Genomic DNA, 18,045 nt, shown 5'->3' with positions numbered 1-18,045 from the left:
AGGATAGAGCCTGGGTCCCTGGCCTCTCCCTGCCACGGTGGGGATCCGGGACAGGGTGATCTTGCTTGGAGAAAACATCTGGCTCCCCCTGCTGCCCTCTGTCCTGCTGTCGGTCATGGTGTGTATTAAAGTGGCACCGACTGAGATCAGGGCCCCTGGGTGCTACACAGCCATTGAGTGAGAGACGTGCTCTGCCTTGAGACCGCAGCGTACATAGAAAAAGGGTGAGCGGGGACACAGCGAGCAGAGTTAGGAACAGAACCTCAGTGGTCTGGTCTGAGTGTGATGCACTACCCACTAGACCAGACTGCCTGCTTCACAGGCCAGCCTGAGCATCGCCTCCTGGGCCCTGACCGGCATGCTGGGCATTCACTCTGTGCGGGGGTGAGATTAAGCTCCTGGGAATGGTACCTCACGGTCGCAGGGCTTTGATCTTTGGATCTCCCAGCTTGCCGTCTCTTTGGCTTCCTGTCTGCCATGGGGAACCTGCCGGAGGACGCACAGAGAACTGTGTGGGCGTGTGTGTGTGCGCCTTGGCGTGTGTGTACCCATGTGAATGCACCTGTGAGTGTGTGTGTGTAAAATATGCTGGCTTGATGCATGTCTCCCTCCAGTGGTGGGTCCCAGCGACTGTACAGTTTACTGCTGTCTCGTGGCAAGAGGAAATGCCCCTTAAACTGAGCGGGAGAGAGGCATGGTTTTGGTGCAGAAGGCCCTGGGTTTGAGCCCAGCTTACAGCAGCACCGTCTGGGTTTATGCAGCCGTAGTTTTGCATGCATGTTTTTGTGAAGGTGCATGTGAGTGTGTGTGTGTGGGGGAGAGGGGGTTCATGTGTGTTTTAAATGACATGCCAGAATCCCCTGGCAGGGCACTTTCCTCAAGCCCTCTCCCACCAGACACCCCTGTTGCGCGCCCACCTTCCTGCAATGCTCCTGCTCCCCCGACTCAGGCTGTTACCCCCCCGATGAGCTTCCCCCCATTCTTATCGCACTCCACATTTTCCTCTCGTTAAAGGAAAGAACAAGCCCCAGAAGACTTTCTTGCTGCTTGTCCCAGTGCTTTGACCCTCTGGAGGGCCCCACATGAGCTTGCCATGTTCATGTGCCCTTCGGAGGGCTCTGCCCCCCTCGCAGCAGACCCAGGACTCGGCTGGGCCGCGGTGACTCTGCAGGGGGTTCTGGAGTGAGGCTGCCGGACCCAGGCACATCGTGTGGTTCTCTCCCGCTCGCAGCCTGCACTGCACGGGGGCTCCCTCAGGCCCGGCCTGAGCAGGCAGAGAAGGGACGCTACCTCCCCCCACTTCCGAACGAGCAAGCTCCAGCCCTGCTCCCGGCACAGCTGGCTTCGGTGAAGCTGCGCACGCCGCTCGGGTCCCCGCAACGCGGGAGAGAGATTGAAGGAGCCTCGAGAAAGCACCGAGGAGGGGGGCACTGGTGCCAAGCTGGGGGGGGAGGAGATGCTTAGGGAGCTGGATACAGGGAGGGACGCGATCAAAATCTGCACGTCGCTTCAAGGCCAGAGCAGAAATGAGGCACGGGAATTGGTGGCATCGCAAGGAGGCCCAGGGGGGTGTGGGGCATTCGCTGGCTGCACGGGAGGATGGAAGTTCTTAGCAGCCAGGCCAGTTGTCTGCGGCAATAGGAGACCCAGGGGAGTGACTGGAGCAACATCCCTGCCAGAATCCAACCTGGGTGCATCTGATGGAGGGGTCAGGCCAGGTGACTCCAGGGCAGTCAGTGGCTCTGGGATAGCCCCATGGATTGATGCTTTGGGGACGTGGGACCTGAGCATTTGGGGCCTTCTGCTTAAAGTCTCCAGGTGACGCTCAGCCCTCCAGTTCTGGCTTGCATCCTACGTGGCAAGGGGGCCTGTAGGAGCGTACGAGGGCCTTGCCCTCCCTGGCGAGCAAAGGGTTAACCCCCATCCCAGCATTGCTTCCCTCTTCCTTATGTGACCTTCACAAGGTTTAAAGCTGGGCTGGGGAGGTGAAAGGCTGTGTGTTAACACACTGCACCACTGAGCCGCCCTAATTGGGGCTTGGGGACTTCTATACTCGGCCCTCTAAGCACCTATTTGGCTGGCACTCTGGAAAAAGCCAGCGCTCGGAGGCTTAACATTATGTATAGTCAAGCCCTTGGTTAGCCACTTCCTGAGCCAGGTGTTTAGCAGGGCTGAGAGAGATTTCACTTGCTGTTCTCATGGTGCTGTAACTCAGTTAGACATGATTGACACTGGTGTGACAGAGGCAAAGCAGGCCCAGAGCGTGTATCTAGATGGATATATAAGGAGGTAGTGTGATCTAGTGGTTAGAGCTAAGGGGCTGGGAGTCCGGGCTCCTTGGATCTATCCCGAGCTCTGCTAGGTGCTTGCTTGTGGCCTGTACGTTGTTCTGGGACTCTAAGCACATGGGTTCCAGGCCTGGTGATACTAAGCAGGTCATTTTGCCACCCTGTGCCTCGGTTTCCCCATCTGTGGTGATAACAACATTGCCCTCCTTTGCTCAGTGCTTGGAGACCTACTGATTAAAAGCAAGGGATTATGACTCAGGTCTCAGATGGCCAGAAGGGACCTTTCTGAGCATCCCAGCGAACCCTCTTCACCCTTGTGCCAGCATTCATTCACTCAACCTTAATAGAACTATGAAAATAGGGTCCCATGCGTCCCAGCAACCTGCCAGGGGTGGCTGGATTTGGTGCTTTGACATTTGAAAGCCGTGCGGTGCAGGGTTTGCGCAGCCAAGTGCAGGACTCCTGGGTTCTATTCCCAGCCCTGAGTCACTGGGTGACCTTGTAAACACCCCCGGCCTCAGTTTCCCAGGCTGTAAAGTGGGAACCCCAGTCCAGCCTTCCTTCATAGGGTGGCAGGGGGTTGTGATGGAATAACGTGCATGGGAACTTGTCCCAAAGATAGAGGGGGGGCAGGTTTTCTCTCACCTTGTTCACTGCACACGCTCTCTCTCTCACACACACACTCCCTTTCGGGCGGGGCCGAGCAAGGGTGTTTCCACACAATAATATTGCGGGAGGAGTGGTTCCCTGAATTCCATCCAAATTTGGCACAAGCAGCTTAGCCCTAAAAATTCTTTCCCTCTCTCTGTTCTCGTCATAGGATCCCAGTGACCTTAATGTGCGAGGCAGGACCGAGGCCTTAAGTATTAGGGAAGCAGAAAGCCCAGAGTAGGGCACTCATTTAAGAACTCATCTGCCCACCCCATCACCCTCCTCCTCGCCCAGTTTGGGTGGAAGGTGAAATCGGAAGGGACCGATCCTGCGCATGGGGACTGCTCCTTGTAGGTGCCGAGTGCCTCTGGAAAGGTGCCGAGCGCCCTAGATTGCCACTAGGGGGCGCTCTGCTGCTTCCAGAATCTGGCACCTGTGGGCCAATGTGTCTAAATTGGTGTTGCCATAAACCGCTTCAGGGCTTGGTGTTTGTTCCTTTCTTCCCATGCCCCGGTCCCCTCCTTGAAATCAGTGGGAGTTGTGGGGCTCGGCAAATCCTCAGGATCGGGCCCCAATCGTGCCCAGGGGAGCACATGGCTGAGATCTGCCGCGCTGGCTGGGGGCCGGAGGCTGCCGAAGTGATGCCCGAGGCAGAACCGACCCCAACTTGGGCCACACTCACTGCAATAGCTCCACTGGGTTGGCACAGCCTCTGGGTGGTAACGAAGCAGCTAGGATGCGCCCGCCCTGGATAATAAGGTATGGGCGGGTTACCACAGTTACCAGGGAACTACGGGCAGGTGTGGGAAACTGAGAAGAGAGTCCCTTCGCCGCTCTGTGCCTCAGTTTCCCCTCTACCTTTTCTCTGTCTAGCCCAGTTAGACTGTGAGAGCTGTGTGCTAAGCCCTGCCCCACCTACATCTGGGCTGCAGGGAGGTGCCATCACCGCCTGCAATTCACAGACTGGCGGGTGGGGGGTGCTCCTCTGGCGCGCACGGCCTGAGCCGGGAGATGTGCTCGCCAACCAGGGGCAGACGTCCCATGCAACCCTCAGGATTTATCCACCATGGAGCAGCGTCTACAGGAGTGACCGAGAGAGCCGCTCTTCTGGCTAGCCCCAAGCTCTGGGGTTTCAGCTCCCTGGAAAGGTGGGAGGCCCCTGCTCAAATCTCTTCTCACCCACTGCCTGGGGTGAGGCAAGGAATGAACCTGGACCTCCCCCAGCCCAGGCAGCTGCTCTAACCAGGCTGAAAGTTATAAAGTGGGCGCCTCCCTGCGTCTCTGGCTGGGTCTGGAACGGGAGCTGAGCTGGCAGGTGGTCTCTGAGCGTGCCTCGCGGATGGGGCCCCGCATGCGACTTGGGCGGCCGAGCACCCGTCTTCCCCTGGGTTGTGAATCGCTCTGGGGCTCAGGCAGGAGATGGGGGCTCAGACACCTAGGGGGAGGCAGCTGCCCACACGCCCAGAGGCAGGAGCACGGGCGCCTCCAGGGCTCGGCGGGAGTTTGTGCACAGCAGGGGAGCCAAAGTGGGGACTTGAGTGCCTGAAATTGGGACGGAGGCGCCTAATGGCTTTTGTGCATCCTGCCCTTAGCCGCTCTGTGCTCCCCATCTTTAAATGGGACACGTCCCTCTGCGGCTGTTGGGAGGATGAATGGGTGAGGACGGGACCCTTGATCCGTCTGTGTTAGACTGCGGTGGGTGTAGGATTAGTCTGTGAACCTCACCGACGTGCAGAGGATCAGACCCTGAGTCCGGCCCCTGCACCTGCTCCAAACAGAGCAGGGATGCCAGTCCAGAGCTGGGCTAAAGCAAGCGAGGCTCTCGAACATTCCCCAGTGCTTTGCTGATACTGAGATTTTAACCGATTTGCAATGCCAAAAATAAGACCTGGTTTCCCCTTCCCCAGCTGTTATCTCTAGCCAAAGGGTCCTGCTCACTACAGGGAGTGCACCGATGTCTGGACCCACAGCCTCATTCTGTGGAAATGGGGTAGGGTCCGCCTCTGGGACAGACAGGCCTGGCCCAGAACTAGGAGTCCAAACAGCCCCCGAGCTTTGGGGGAGTTTGAATTGGGCTCTGATCCTGATTTGGACCGATTCTTGTCAGGATCAGAGGCTGAATTGGGATGACGCTGCCTGGGAGCTTGTCCTGTTCAGTAAGTGTTCCCCATCTCTGAATGAGCCATGGGGCCGTGCTGCCAGGCCTCCCCCATTCGTCTGCTGTCAGCATAGTACCCCTGTTCACTCTGACTGTTCTGCTAACAAGGGAGGGAGGGTGGTTGAATGGTTAGAGCAGGGGACTGGGATCAGGACTCCTAGCTTCTATTCTAAACTCCAAGATAGGAGGGTGTCTAGTGGCTAAAGCACAGGACTGGGGTCAGGACACCTGCTTTCTATCCTGAGCTCCAAGACTAGAGTGGTGTCTAGTGGTTAGAGCAGGGAATGAGGACTCTTGATCTCTGGGTTCTGTTGCTGTCTTTTTTGATAAGGGTTAGAGGGGTTGGGACTCAGGACTCCTGGGTTCTCATGCTGACTTTTGGTGGGGAGTGTGGACTGGGGTTAGAGAAGGAGACAGGGGGTAAGGCTCCTGAGTTCTGTCCCTGGCTCTGGGAAGTAGTGTGATCTAGTGGTTAGAGCAAAGGACTGAACCTCAGGGCCCCTGGGTGCTAAGAACTTGCAGATTTGTCCTCGACCTGGGAAAGATTTCAAGACAGACACATTCAGGCTGTGTGCCAACTACTGCTCCTGGCAAGGGGAAGTAGGCAGAGACGGTATCCTAGCTTGTTATCTAGAATGCCACAGCCCTTGGCATAGACTGAGTGGCACTCTTGACCCGGGTAGGGCAGTAATTGATGCTAATAAATAGGGAACTTATTAACAGCAGCTGTGATTCAATAAGGCTCCATTTACCTCCCCTAATGACAGTAACTAGCCTGGCATATGCACAGACAGGAATGACACCTGTGCCAGCCACGGGAGCCTCGCGCTGCCTAATTCCACTCAAATAGCCCCGAGCTACCCTTAATGAAGAAATTCAATGTTCCAATTAGCTTCCCAACATGCTGCTCAGGGAAAGGGGTTTGCACCAAGCCACGGAGGCCCTTTGCTCGGCTGCTTCTTAGCCTGGAAGCTTTTGGAAGAGGAGCAACAATTCCCTTCCTGGAGAGCAGGGCGACAGTTCTATAAATCTTAGCAGCGTGTGGCATGAGCGGGGCAAACGCTGGGCAGGTTGAGAAGGTGCCTGTATGGCCTGACTTCCCCTGCTGGCAGCATTGCGGCCCAGGGGGTCGATTCTGGCCAGAGGCATCTGCCGTAGAGGTGAGCTCTGGTCCTGTTGGTGCTGCCTGCTTTCTTGAGTGTGTAACCCTTCTGCCCGTCAGAGTTGGCAGCAACAAGGGCCGGGTTCAATATCTAGGGGTTCCATTCCAATAACACAATGCAAACCGGCTCGAGCCCCCACCCAGTGACCTGGGACCAATATATACCACCCCCGCTGGGCGCCTCCAAGAGGCAATACTTCCCCTCTCGCAAGCACATAGTCTGAGTGTAGCAAAAGTCTTTTAATAACAGAGAGAAACAATGTGGCATTATGTTGGGGAAACACCACCAACAGGATTCATAACACAACCCATGAGCAAAAACAACCCCACCCCAGGCAAATTGGGGCATGCCCTTTTCCCTTTGGTTCTTGAGTCCAGCAACCCCAAATCACGCAAAGTCCCAAAAGTCCAATGCCCCAAAAGTCTCTGTCCCTGGTCAGGGCAGCCCCAGAGTTCGAAAGTTTATCGGCGGAGCTTTACCTCCCAATCTGGGTGGAAATGGGACGGGGGTAAGAGGCACCTTACGTGATCTGAAGCTGACCGCCCCATAGCTCCATAGCGGCGCTCCGCTCCGCCAGCCGCCCCACGAACTCCTTCGCTCAGCTGCGCTCCGCTCCGCCAGCCGCCCCACGAACTCCTTCGCTCAGCTGCGCTCCGCTCCGCCAGCCGCCCCACGAACTCCTTCACTCAGCTCCACGGCCCACAAGCAGCTCCTGCCATCCACACACTGCTCCGCGTCGAACTGCTTCACCAGCCGTCCCGCAAACTGCTCCACAATATATCTTCAGGCTCCCCCACTACTTAACACAACACTCAGTGATTTCAGCTCTTAGGTGAATTCAGCTTATAGTAGGGGAGCCCCAGTGCTGGTGCACTGTCAGCCCAAAGTGAGCTCAGCAGCCTATAACTAGACTTCTAATGAAATCAAAATTAGCTCTGATATTCCACAGTGGAGAGAGGAGGAAGTGCAATCAGCATGTAAGGCCCTCACCAAGGGGCCCATGCCACCAAGTATTGATACTTGTCCCCAGCCTCTCTCCCTTCACACAGTTTTGGAACCCATGACCCTTGCCTAGCGAGTGCTACTTAGTTGATGGTGAATCCCTCCATCATAACAAAAGGCCACGTACAGTTCCAAGCACAGTTCCCATAATCAGGGTAATAGCAATTTATTCTTCCTGCCCCAATAACAGAGACACTGGGGATCCCACAGCAGCCAAAGTGACCATTTGGGCAGCTATGGTCTCATTCTAGGCGTGGTGGGTGTGCCTATGCAAATGAGATCGGCCCCTGAAGTTCTTTTCCACAACTTGCCACACCTCACCACCAGATGTCAGGGTGGAGCTCATCCTGACACTGCTTACAAGTGATTCACTTTCCCTCTTTTTGCCTCAGTTTCTCCTCTGTACAATGGGGAATTGTGAGGCTTAGTTAATGGAGGCTTGTAAAGGGCTTTGAGATCCTTGGAGGAAGGAAGTGATAGAAATGCAGCGTATTCTACAGTATAGAAGAATCACTTTGCCCACCACTGATACGCAGCTACCTCTGATGTGAACTGTGCAAGAGGTTAGGACAGGAAGGAAAGAATACTGTACCTACACGTCCTAGAGAGATCCCCTTTGGTTTCCAGGGCAACCAAAGAATAAACGTCTCCTCGATCATCCAATACGAGACCCAGTCAATGACTGGAGAATCTAGGCAGTATCAGGCAGGTAACTAGACACGCTGGATGTATCGACTCAGGGTGATCTTTGCTTTACTGCTGCATTTTGTAAAGGATAAATACTAACCCAGCCAATCAGCGTGTGCCCATAACTTCCAGTGAGCCCAGCAACTGCGTCCTTCAGAAGTCAGGGCCTGCTCTTTGCATGTGTAACGGCCCATCCGCAGAGTTTGGCCCCACCACACAGCCGTAGGGCAGATCTCTGCCACTTAAGCTAAGGAAGCCACTCTGGTTCCTGGCAGAAGTAGTAAGGTGTTATCCTCTGTGGAGTATCCACTAGAGGGACCCATGATACACACTGAATAGGAATGGGGTTGGGTGAATGCGCAGGGATGCGTGGCTAGTAGTTTACCAGGGAGCAATAAAGTTGGCAAAGTTTTGAAAAGTTACGGACAAAAGGATGGTGAAAAAGAAAAAGAGGAAAAGCAAACCACACCCCAGATGTTATTTATTTTTACTGCATGGGAAGGATTTAGATGCCACAGGGGTGAGCTGCTAAAATAACCACGAACGCAACCTAAGCTCCAGCAGTCGGGGTTTTCCGGCTTTTGTTGCTTGTTAATATGTGAAAAGAAACAATTATAAAATACACAAAAAAACCCACCCACGGATGAGGAGCTGTTATGGGAAAAAGAGGAGCAAAATACAGCCTGTTTGGAGCTCTGTAAAAAAACCTATATTCACAAGAACCACTTCAGGAACGTGTTCAAGACACAGATCAATATTGTCTTAGTTCTTGTGTCTAATGGACAAAGGTATCGTGCTTGTAGAAAGTCAAAGAGGTTTGGTTTTTTTTAAAGCACGCTCTTGCATCTCTGGTGGAGAAACAAAGAAAGAAAGAGAAAGCAACAGAACATCTGGGTTCTATTCCTGGCTTTTGGAAGACCATGTAGTATAGTGGTTAGAGCAGGGGACAGACTCAGGACTCCTGGGTTCCAGTCCTGGCTCTGGGAAACAGTCTGATCTGTTGGTTGGAGCAGGGGATTGGGCATCAGGACTCCGGCATGCATAAACAAGCAAAGCAGCAAGGGAATTTTCTTTCTTTCTTTCTTTCTTTCTTTCTTTCTTTCTTTCTTTCTTTCTTTCTTTCTTTCTTTCTTTCTTTCTTTCTTTCTTTCACAGAGTCTCTGGGACGCATATCTTGAGCGCAAACGTGCTCCCATGTAGCCTTGCTGAAGTCCAGGAGCTTAAATGAATAGAAACAGGAACAAAATGTAGCCTTTTATTTTTCAAAGTGAACCTCATTGCTGAACGGCCGAACAACCACAGACAGCGATCACATGGCCAGGGAGAGTTCAGTGGTGGAGCAGGAAAGGAAAAAGAGCCAAGACAGCATTCCTTCCAGCTTCAGCCCTTCCTCCATGTGCTCTGTCTTCTCCCATCAAGCACCTCCTGAAATTCAGAGTTCTCTAACTTCCTACACATGGCCCTGTACAGAAAGGCCCCACACTCTGTTGAGAAGCTATGTATCATAGCAAGGAGGGGACAGCCTTCTCTCAGGGTGGCAGTATAGACTAGTGGATAAGGCACCAAAGTGGGAGATCTGGGCACTGTTCCCAGCTCTGCTGTGTGAATCAGTTAATCTCTGTGTCTCGCTTGTCCAGCAGTATAAAGGGGATATTAATCCTTCAGCTCTCTCAGCTCTTGGAAGCGTAAACTCCTCAGGGCAGGGCCTGGCTCTGTGGTGGCCACTATCTTGGGGAGGTGCACCAGGGATTGAAGTGGGGACCTCCAGACAGGAGCAATGGAAGTGCCCTAAAAGTGGGGGGGGGGCCACAGGTCCCCAAACCGTGGCCCCGCCCCCTTCTCCCTGAGCCCCCGCCCTCGCACAGCCCATCCCCATCGAGGTCCTGCCACCTGCTTGCTCCTCTCCGCCTCCCCCCCCACCCACCACTCACCCTTACAGCCGGTAAAAAGTGGAGGGGGCCAAGCCGCCCGGGCCCTCCCCCCGTTCTGGCACCCCTGCCTCCCGAGCTAAATGCTGGAGCTACTAATGCATGAGCTAAGACTTCTTAATTGTTGTTATAACAGACTTGTATCCTCTGTGGATCAGGGACCCTTAACATACCTCAACGGCGAGGTTCATCTCTTAGAACATAAGAACGACCAGACTGGCTCAGACCAATGGTCCATCTAGCCCAGTATCCTGGCTTCTGACTGTGGCCAGTGGCAGAGGCTTCAGAGGGAGTGAACAGTCCAGGGCAATTATTGAGTGATCCATCCCCGGTCTGTACAGCGCCTAGCACCATGGGACCTCAGGGAGCAGTAGAAGGGAATGATCAGGGAACACCCAGCACGTTTACTTGCGGCCCAGGCTGGCCCTAAGAGCTAGAACCTCTCCTAATGCCCTTGGCTGCAAAGTCGCCAGTCCTATCTGCTGCTTCAGTTATTTGTGTGTGTGTGTTTCTGAAGCACCCGCTGGCCCAGTTTTCCTTTCTCCGTTGCACACCTTGAGCTTGGCTGCAAACGCTGCATGGTGGCTGGCTGCGTTGCTGGGGAGACGGGGTTTCGTTTCCCCTCTGGGTTGTGATAACGAGGGGAGGAATAGCACATGGTGTCCAATGTGCTTGACCCACTTTAAGCCGCGCCCGCCACTGGCTATTGGATTGCAGCTGTGCTTGTTGCTTCGAACGAAGGATCTGGAAACGCAGAGAGAAATCGCTGCCCCAAACAATCAGACTCCATGCAAAGGGACCAAGAAACTGGGTCTCACGTCTTTTTCCCCATCCCAGCTACATAGCACGGAAAGTGGGGAGGATCAAGCATCATCTCTGCGAGCTGGTGGAATTCCAGCCCTGCCTGTGTGTCACCAGACACATGGTCTGGATCCCCAGTGGCGTACATTGGCCCAGCTCTGGACACAAAGGTGTCACTGACGGCAGTGGCCAGTCAGGCCCTGTCTGTCTAGGCGTTTGTACCACTGCAGCAATTGACTGCCTTGCTTAGGAACTCTGATCCGGAGCAGCCACATCTCTGGGGTCAGTCTCCAATAACCCGCTACTCCTTGGCCTCTCTCCTGAGACTGGTGTTGCTTGTTGGGGATGAGGGCACCCATCCACGGTCACTTTGCTGAGAGCCCAAAACTGCAACCAGGGGATTTTTGCCTGGTTTTGGCTGTCTTTACAAGAGTCATATGGTTCTGATCCTTAGCAGCAGGGGCTTGAATCGAGGTGCTGCCCTAAAGGTGGGAATCCCCATAGCTCCTTCCCAATACCCTCCTGCCTTCTGCAGCACATTCAAAAGCCACTAACCAGTGTCCCCTTGTTTCCCCCCCTTGCTCAAAGGGGGAGGGAGAGAACAGAATTATCCGAGCAGAGAAATTGTGATCAGGGGACCAGGTCCTTTAAAGAAGCATCGGAACCCCCTTATGACAACTGAGGGCAAAGACAGCTGGAGCTGGGCTAGGTTTGGGTGGAGCTGGGGTGGGTTTGCGTGGAGCTGAGCAGGAGATGAGGTTGAGGCAGAGATGACGAAGAGACTTGATTGGGTAGAGACCGAGGGTCAGATTAGAGACGGTCAACATTTTTCATCGGAAACATTTGGTTTTTTCATAGAAAAATGGCTTTTTTGTTGCTGGTCAAAATGGAAATTTCTGCAGGAAAAAGTCTGATTTCAATAAAAAAATTCAGATTTTTTATCAAAAAATGAAACCTGATTTTGAAAATCGAAAAGCTTGGCCTGTAAACAAAAAACCCCAAAATTCTGTTTTCAGCTGAAGTTTTTTGGTTGCAAAATTCCCCCCCAAAAAGTCAGTTTTTTGACAAAATTCCCAAAACCTTTGAAGAAAAATTTTGACAAGCACAAAAAGACGGTCCCATTGTCAATGAAATATTTCCTGGGAACAAAGTACATTTCTCCCCTAGCTCTAGGCCAGTTACACGTTCATTCTAGTAAGTCAGGCACCGATCCTCCAAGGTATTTAGGTGCCAATGGGAGTTGGGCACCTAAATAACTTTTGAGGATCTGGGCCAAAAGAACTAAGATGCAGTTAAGCCTCTTTGGTGTAACATACACTTTACGGGTTTCAGAGTAGCAGCCGTGTTAGTCTGTATTTGCAAAAAGAAAAGTAGTATTTGTGGCACCATCGGAATTCCTGTCTGAATGCATCCGATGAAGTGAGCTGTAGCTCACGAAAGCTTATGCTCAAATAAATTTGTTAGTCTCTAAGGTGCCCCAAGTACTCCTTTTCTTTATACACTTTATGGTGTCTGAGCCACCCACAAGGTCCATTGCTTTTGGCTTGAGTTTGGTCTAGAGGCTTCTCAGTGGCAACTTATCAGCAAAGAACAAGGAAGAATGAATGCAAAGAGCCCTGGCTGGGGCTGTCATTTGTCCTACCCCAGTTTGTTAGCATCGATTTCTGTGGTCCCTGGTTAATTGGCTTAGCCGGTTGCCATTGAATTAGCAAGCTGTATTGATCTCCCGTGGACGGAAGCCGGTTAGTTCATAACCATCGTGCTTCTGAAATCCATTCCTCACCCAGGCACTGAGGAGCAGGAGCCGTGCATGGACCATAGCGTAGAGAGGGGGGAAAAGCCCACCACCAGTGCATAGTAGAACACGGAGATGCTGTCCCAAGGGGCTTTCCCCTCCCTCTGTTTGACCCAACCCTGCCACCTCCCCATCCAAGACAGGCCGCGGGCAACCACGCAGGGGAAAAGCTGTCCCAGGTGGGAGAAACAGCTTTCAAGGAAGAGGGAAACCGTCACTCATCTGCCATCTCCTCAGGCTAGGTGAGGCCGGGTAGATTGGGGGTTAGAACAGTGCCAGGCGCCTCCCCTGCCAGGTGCCCACCCCCAGATTGGCCCTCAACACACAGCAAAGAGCCCCGGTTTTCATGATCCCCTCGTGATCGTTTTGAATCCAGGCTCTGCAGAGCAGCCCCGCTTCCCCCTCGCTCTGCATTGGCACAGTGGCCTAGATCTGCCATTCCGCATGAGTTCCCCCCAGCTCCCCCCTGCAGTCAGCTCGCCTGCAGGCGTGGGCCCTCGCAGATGGGCTTTTGCAACAGCTGGATGAATCTGACACGACTCTTCCATTAGGGTCGAGACATTAGCAAAGAGCTTTTTGATGTAGGAATTAACTAGCTGCCCACGCCCCCAATCCTGTGTTCTCCCCAGCCCCCAGTGTACACTTGGGTCATGGGCAGGAGCAGAAGGGATTGTCCAGCTGGGAGCCCACTGCCCCTGTGTGATCCAGAGCCCCAGGTGCTTGTATCTGTGACACATCGCACTGGAGAGGAGGGGTGTTGCGGGGAGGGGCTAACGGCCCCTAGGTGCTGGGATTATGGGGACTGTTGTTAGTTGCAAAGCAAGTGAGCCACCCGGCAAGGCAGCGTCAGAGTGAAGCACTGCGGCAGCTTGGCACGCTGGCTAATTCGCCCGCCTCCCCCACCAAGAGACAGGTGCTCGGCAGCAGCGTTCAGGGTTGTTGTGGGTTTTTTTCTCCTGCCCACCCCCCCCCCCCGGCACCGTTTTCATCATTACTAAAGGAAAGAGGATTATATCACATAGTAAACAAACTGCCAGGAATCGCAGGCTGCCGAGCACAAGGGCCCCAGCGCTGGCTGGGCGGGATGGATGCGGGTGCCAGTCCTGGTAATCTCAGCATCGGGAGAGGGGGGATAGGACTAGGGCCTGGGGGCGGGGGGGAGGGATGCGTCAATGCACTGGTCTGTTTCCTAGAGAGAGCAAAGTTCCAGTCCTCACTTGTGCTTTAGGCTGGTCTCCTCCTAGCACCTATTTCCGTCCCTCGTACAGCCCTTGTTTAGGGGACGCTGGGGTAGCCGGGGGCGGTGCAGTAGGGAGAAGGATTTCCAAGGCCAGACTGGACCACTGTGATCCTCCAGTCTGACCCCCCCGGTATCACACAGTCCAGAGAACTGCCCCTAGATCACTCCTAGAGCTGGTCTTTTAGAAAAGCACCCAGCCTTGATTTAAAATGTGTCAGTGATGGAGAATCCGCCATGGCCCTGGGTAAATTGTCCCAATGGTTAATTGCTAAAAACGTCCACTTTATTTCCACTCTGAGTTTGTCTAGCTTCAACTTCCAGCCACTAGATTGTGTTGGACCTTTCTCTGCGAGATTGAAGAGCCCAATATTTGTTTCCCAGGTAGGTACTTACAGACTGTGATGAAGTCCCCCCTTGACCTTCTCTTTGTTAAAATAAATCGATTGAGCTCCTGGAGTCTGTCCCTACAAGGCAGGTTTTCTAATCCTTTAATCATTCTTGTGGCTCTTCTCTGAATCCTCTCCAATTTATCAACCTCCTTCTTGCTTTGTGGGCACCAGAACTGCACACAGGATTCGTGCAGCGGTTGCACCAGTGACAAATACTGAGGTAAAATAACCTCTCCCCTCTTTGTGCACCCCAGGATTGCATTAGCCCTTTTGGCCACAGCGTCATACCAGGAGGGACAATGGCAGGAATTGCAGAGGGGCCGTGGCTCAGGATTGAGGGACGCTGACAGAGCTGTGTGTGTGTAGAAAGCCCAATGCTGGAAAAACTTCAATGCCCTGAGTTGTTTCCTTCACCCAGAAATAAAGCTCTCTCCAAACCAAGCCCCCTCATCCCCAGACTAAATGAACCCCCCTGCCCAGGGCTTCTCCTTCCCCAGGCTTACTCGCTTTCCTTTTAAGACACATTTAGTGCCCCCTCCCATTAGGGGAGGGTGAGAGAGATGAATTTCCCTACCCCCAGCGTTTTTGCACTTGCTCCAAGTTCCGTAGGCCGCAGACCTGCGGAGAACGGGACCTTGGCCCAGCCACTTTTCAATACAGCTAGTGCCACAGGGGTCCGGAGCATCGCTCTGGCTGCATGGTCACAGCATCACTGAAACTTGACCCAGCTGCCTGTCTGTACAGACGGAGGAAGGGATGGGCCAAATTTCAGCAAGTGGCATTGCAAACTGGCACACAGGGTCACAATGCCACTCAAATTCGGCCTGCCGTTGTGACCTGACACCGGGGAGTCTGTTCCTGCATGGCAGAGCGCAGGAATCTGCCGAGAACTCGACTCCAAGCGGTACCGGCTCACGTGCTGTGTGGGTGAGACAGAGGGCAGTCTCCCTGGCTGACGGAGACCCAGGTTCCCTGTGGCAGAAGGGGACAAGCAGGGACCAGGACAGGGTCCCTGCCAGAAGCAGGGACTGGAATTTGCCCTCCACAAGAAATATCTGAATTGGTCTCCCTGCCTTCCAAGTCCATTCTGAAAATTCCCCCCTGCAGCTACTGCTCCCTCCCCATTCCGAGCTCTGGGGAGAATGAGTTATATAGCAGGCACATTTTCCCAGCATGCCTTGGGAGTAGCCTACAACTCCCAGGTCCTTGCAAACTACAGATCCCAGAGTGCTCTGGTGCCAAGGAGGCCAGTTTTAAAGGGCCGGTATGCCTTGTTACAGGAGTGTAGGCAGAGCTGTGTCTTTGCACTCTTGTGCTTGATGCTAGCCAGTGCTCTCGATTCCTCTCCGTTTCACCAGCACGAGGTATAACCAGACCTGAGATAAAGACCTGGGCTGAGATTGTCACAGTTATTTAGGCTCCTCACTTCCACTGAAATCCTTTGAACATCTGAGCCCTTGTCCCAGGTGATGCAACTAACCAACATAACCTATGCTTGTACGGCACCAGAGATGGCAGCTACCTATGCTTTCAAGGGGCTGCCCAGTGACTCCCCAAACACCGCAGCAGTGCTGAGACCAGTCAACTCAACCTTTCAGGCCTCGGCCATGTGGAGCAAACCCCTAAATGGTCATCCAGCGAGGGAAACACAGATACAATAGTATCAATGACAGTCACCAAAAACTCCAGCAGAGAAAGAGGTAAGCTCCTTTGAAACATCCCACCCACCCTCTTCTCGCTCCATTTGCGGTACAGAGTCCAATCACAAGCACTCGCCGTTCTGTTTGTTTTGGGGTGCACTCCCCGCCCTGCAGAATCAGGCCCCAGGAACAAGGATGTTATTCCCAGCAGCTGATCCAAGAGGCCGGTTTCTTGCAGCAGTCCTGGGGCTGGGTGGGAGGCGCGGGGGGAGAAGGAGATCCATGACTGGCATGAGCCCTGGCAGGTGGCAGGAGAAATTGTGCCCTTTTGTTCACACAGCGATCGCTGGCAGGGGAACATGGTGCCTGAGTGATAAACCCAGCCACAGCCACTCCCTTCCCGTGAAGCTGGGCTGGTATTGATGTTCTACCCTGGCACTAATTATTGGCTCCAATTTAACTCCATCAAAGTGACACTCCCCAGCCCAGGGTCTGTCTAGATTTTATTTTTTATTTTTTTTTAATTCTCTGTGGGGGATAAAAGCTGGTGGTGAGCTGCTGAAGCTGAAAAGCCCTGTGCACAGGGAGCCCCCGGGGGGGCGGGGGATGCAATAATGGCAAAGGCTCTGAGGACTCGCTACTAAGGATTCCCTTGGCTTCTAGCTGGTGGAGGAATCTAGCGGGAAGGGGAGAGGCCCTGGTAAGGCCTGGCAGCCGCTGTGCATTTACTGCACATGGGGGTTTGTTGCGGGCGCTATGATTGACTGGCCACGGCAGGACCAGCCTGCGTGCTGGGAAGTGACATGCAGGGACCCGAAAGGGTGAGACAGGCGCAGCCCAGAGGTGCCAGGTCTCACTTCCGATGTGACACCCCTGCAGGGGGGAAGCCAACCGGCCTCGCCCAAGCCCGGCTGGGTGGGAGGGCGTTGTCCAAGAGGTCCCAGTTCTGGAATGGGGAGCGCCACCGGTCCAGAGGAGAGTGGGGTCAGGCCTGGGACTTGCCTGGGGGAGGCGGTGCCATCTCCAGCAATAGCCAGGGAACTAATAACCCCCGGGATGGAGCAGGCTCCGGGGCCCCCCCGTCCTGCTGCCTCCCATGGGCTGGGTGGGAGGGGAAAGGTGATGCCATGGGACGGCACTGGCTGCAAGGCACCTAAATCTGAGCTGGGCCCTGCCTGTAGCGGGGGCTTCAGAGACCCCTCCAGTACCCCCCTGCCTTGTGCTAAACACCATCTCCCTCCCACGCTGACATCTACCTCAATCAGCTGCTGGGGCTGCTGCCCCCGCCCGTGCTACCTGCCGGGTCAACCCTCCCGCAGCCCGGTCCCTCTCCCTGCGGAGACGCGTATTACCTTTACATCTTGGAAAGCGAGGGGCTCATTAAGCTAATGGAGCCAGGCTCCAACCCAACCCGGCTCCTGCCTTTGACCTATATTTGGGGTGGGGGCTGGGTGTCTGGGCTGGACTGGGGGGTTGAGCAAACGCGGCCAGTGGCAAAGCGGAAAGACACAGCAGCGGGGCGCGGGTCTGACTGGCGCTCCGGACCGGCTGGGCCCGACGGCAGGGGTGGGCGAGATGGGGAGGCTACCTGCAGGCCATGCTGACAGGGAGGAGGCTCAAGGGACCTGCTGCCTGGCTGTTGTATATTCTGTCCCTGGCCCTCTGGCAATATGACAGCCAGGGAGGGTCTGTGGGGCCAGGGATATTTTTGGGGCCCAATCCTTAAGTCTTTGTCAAGGCAAAGACTTCCTGTAAGTTTTGCCAGTGTGAAGCTCTCAGGGGTTGGGCCCGATCCTGCACCCCTAAAAGTTCAATGGGACTTTTGCCGTTAACTTTTCATGGCAGCAGGATGGGGCCCTTTTCTTATCACCCCCTGACCCCCTTTCTAGGGCTGAGATGCCATGATCCCAGGCCTGCCTTTGGGAACTGAAATGCTGAGAGGACCCAGACCTTGCCTGACTCCGGCTCCAGGGTAGATGCAAATATGACTCCCGAGCTCTTCGGGCTGCTTGGAACGTGGGGCTGTTCTGACCCATCTGGGGGGAGCTGGGGGGGCACCGAGGCTGGGGGGACGTGATGTCCAGTGAGCATTCAGCGGTTACGGCGCTTGCAAGAAATGGCCTTTATTCTGCACCAGGTTCCAGCTGGCTCTTGCCAGTGTCTCTTAAAGGTACTGTTCTCCCCGGGGGCATGGGGGGGGGAAGGGAGCACATCTTGCGAGCTGAGATTTGGGTTTGCCCCGTCCACGTCCTGCCTGTCTCACAGCCCCACCCCCACCATTAGCCTGACGCCACCAAGAGCTG

Source organism: Lepidochelys olivacea (genome assembly GCF_965140295.1).
Source record: "Lepidochelys olivacea isolate rLepOli2 genome assembly, chromosome: 25".
NCBI lineage: Eukaryota > Metazoa > Chordata > Testudines > Cheloniidae > Lepidochelys > Lepidochelys olivacea.
The sequence above is the reverse complement of the archived record's forward strand: the minus strand, read 5'-3'. Positions refer to the sequence as shown.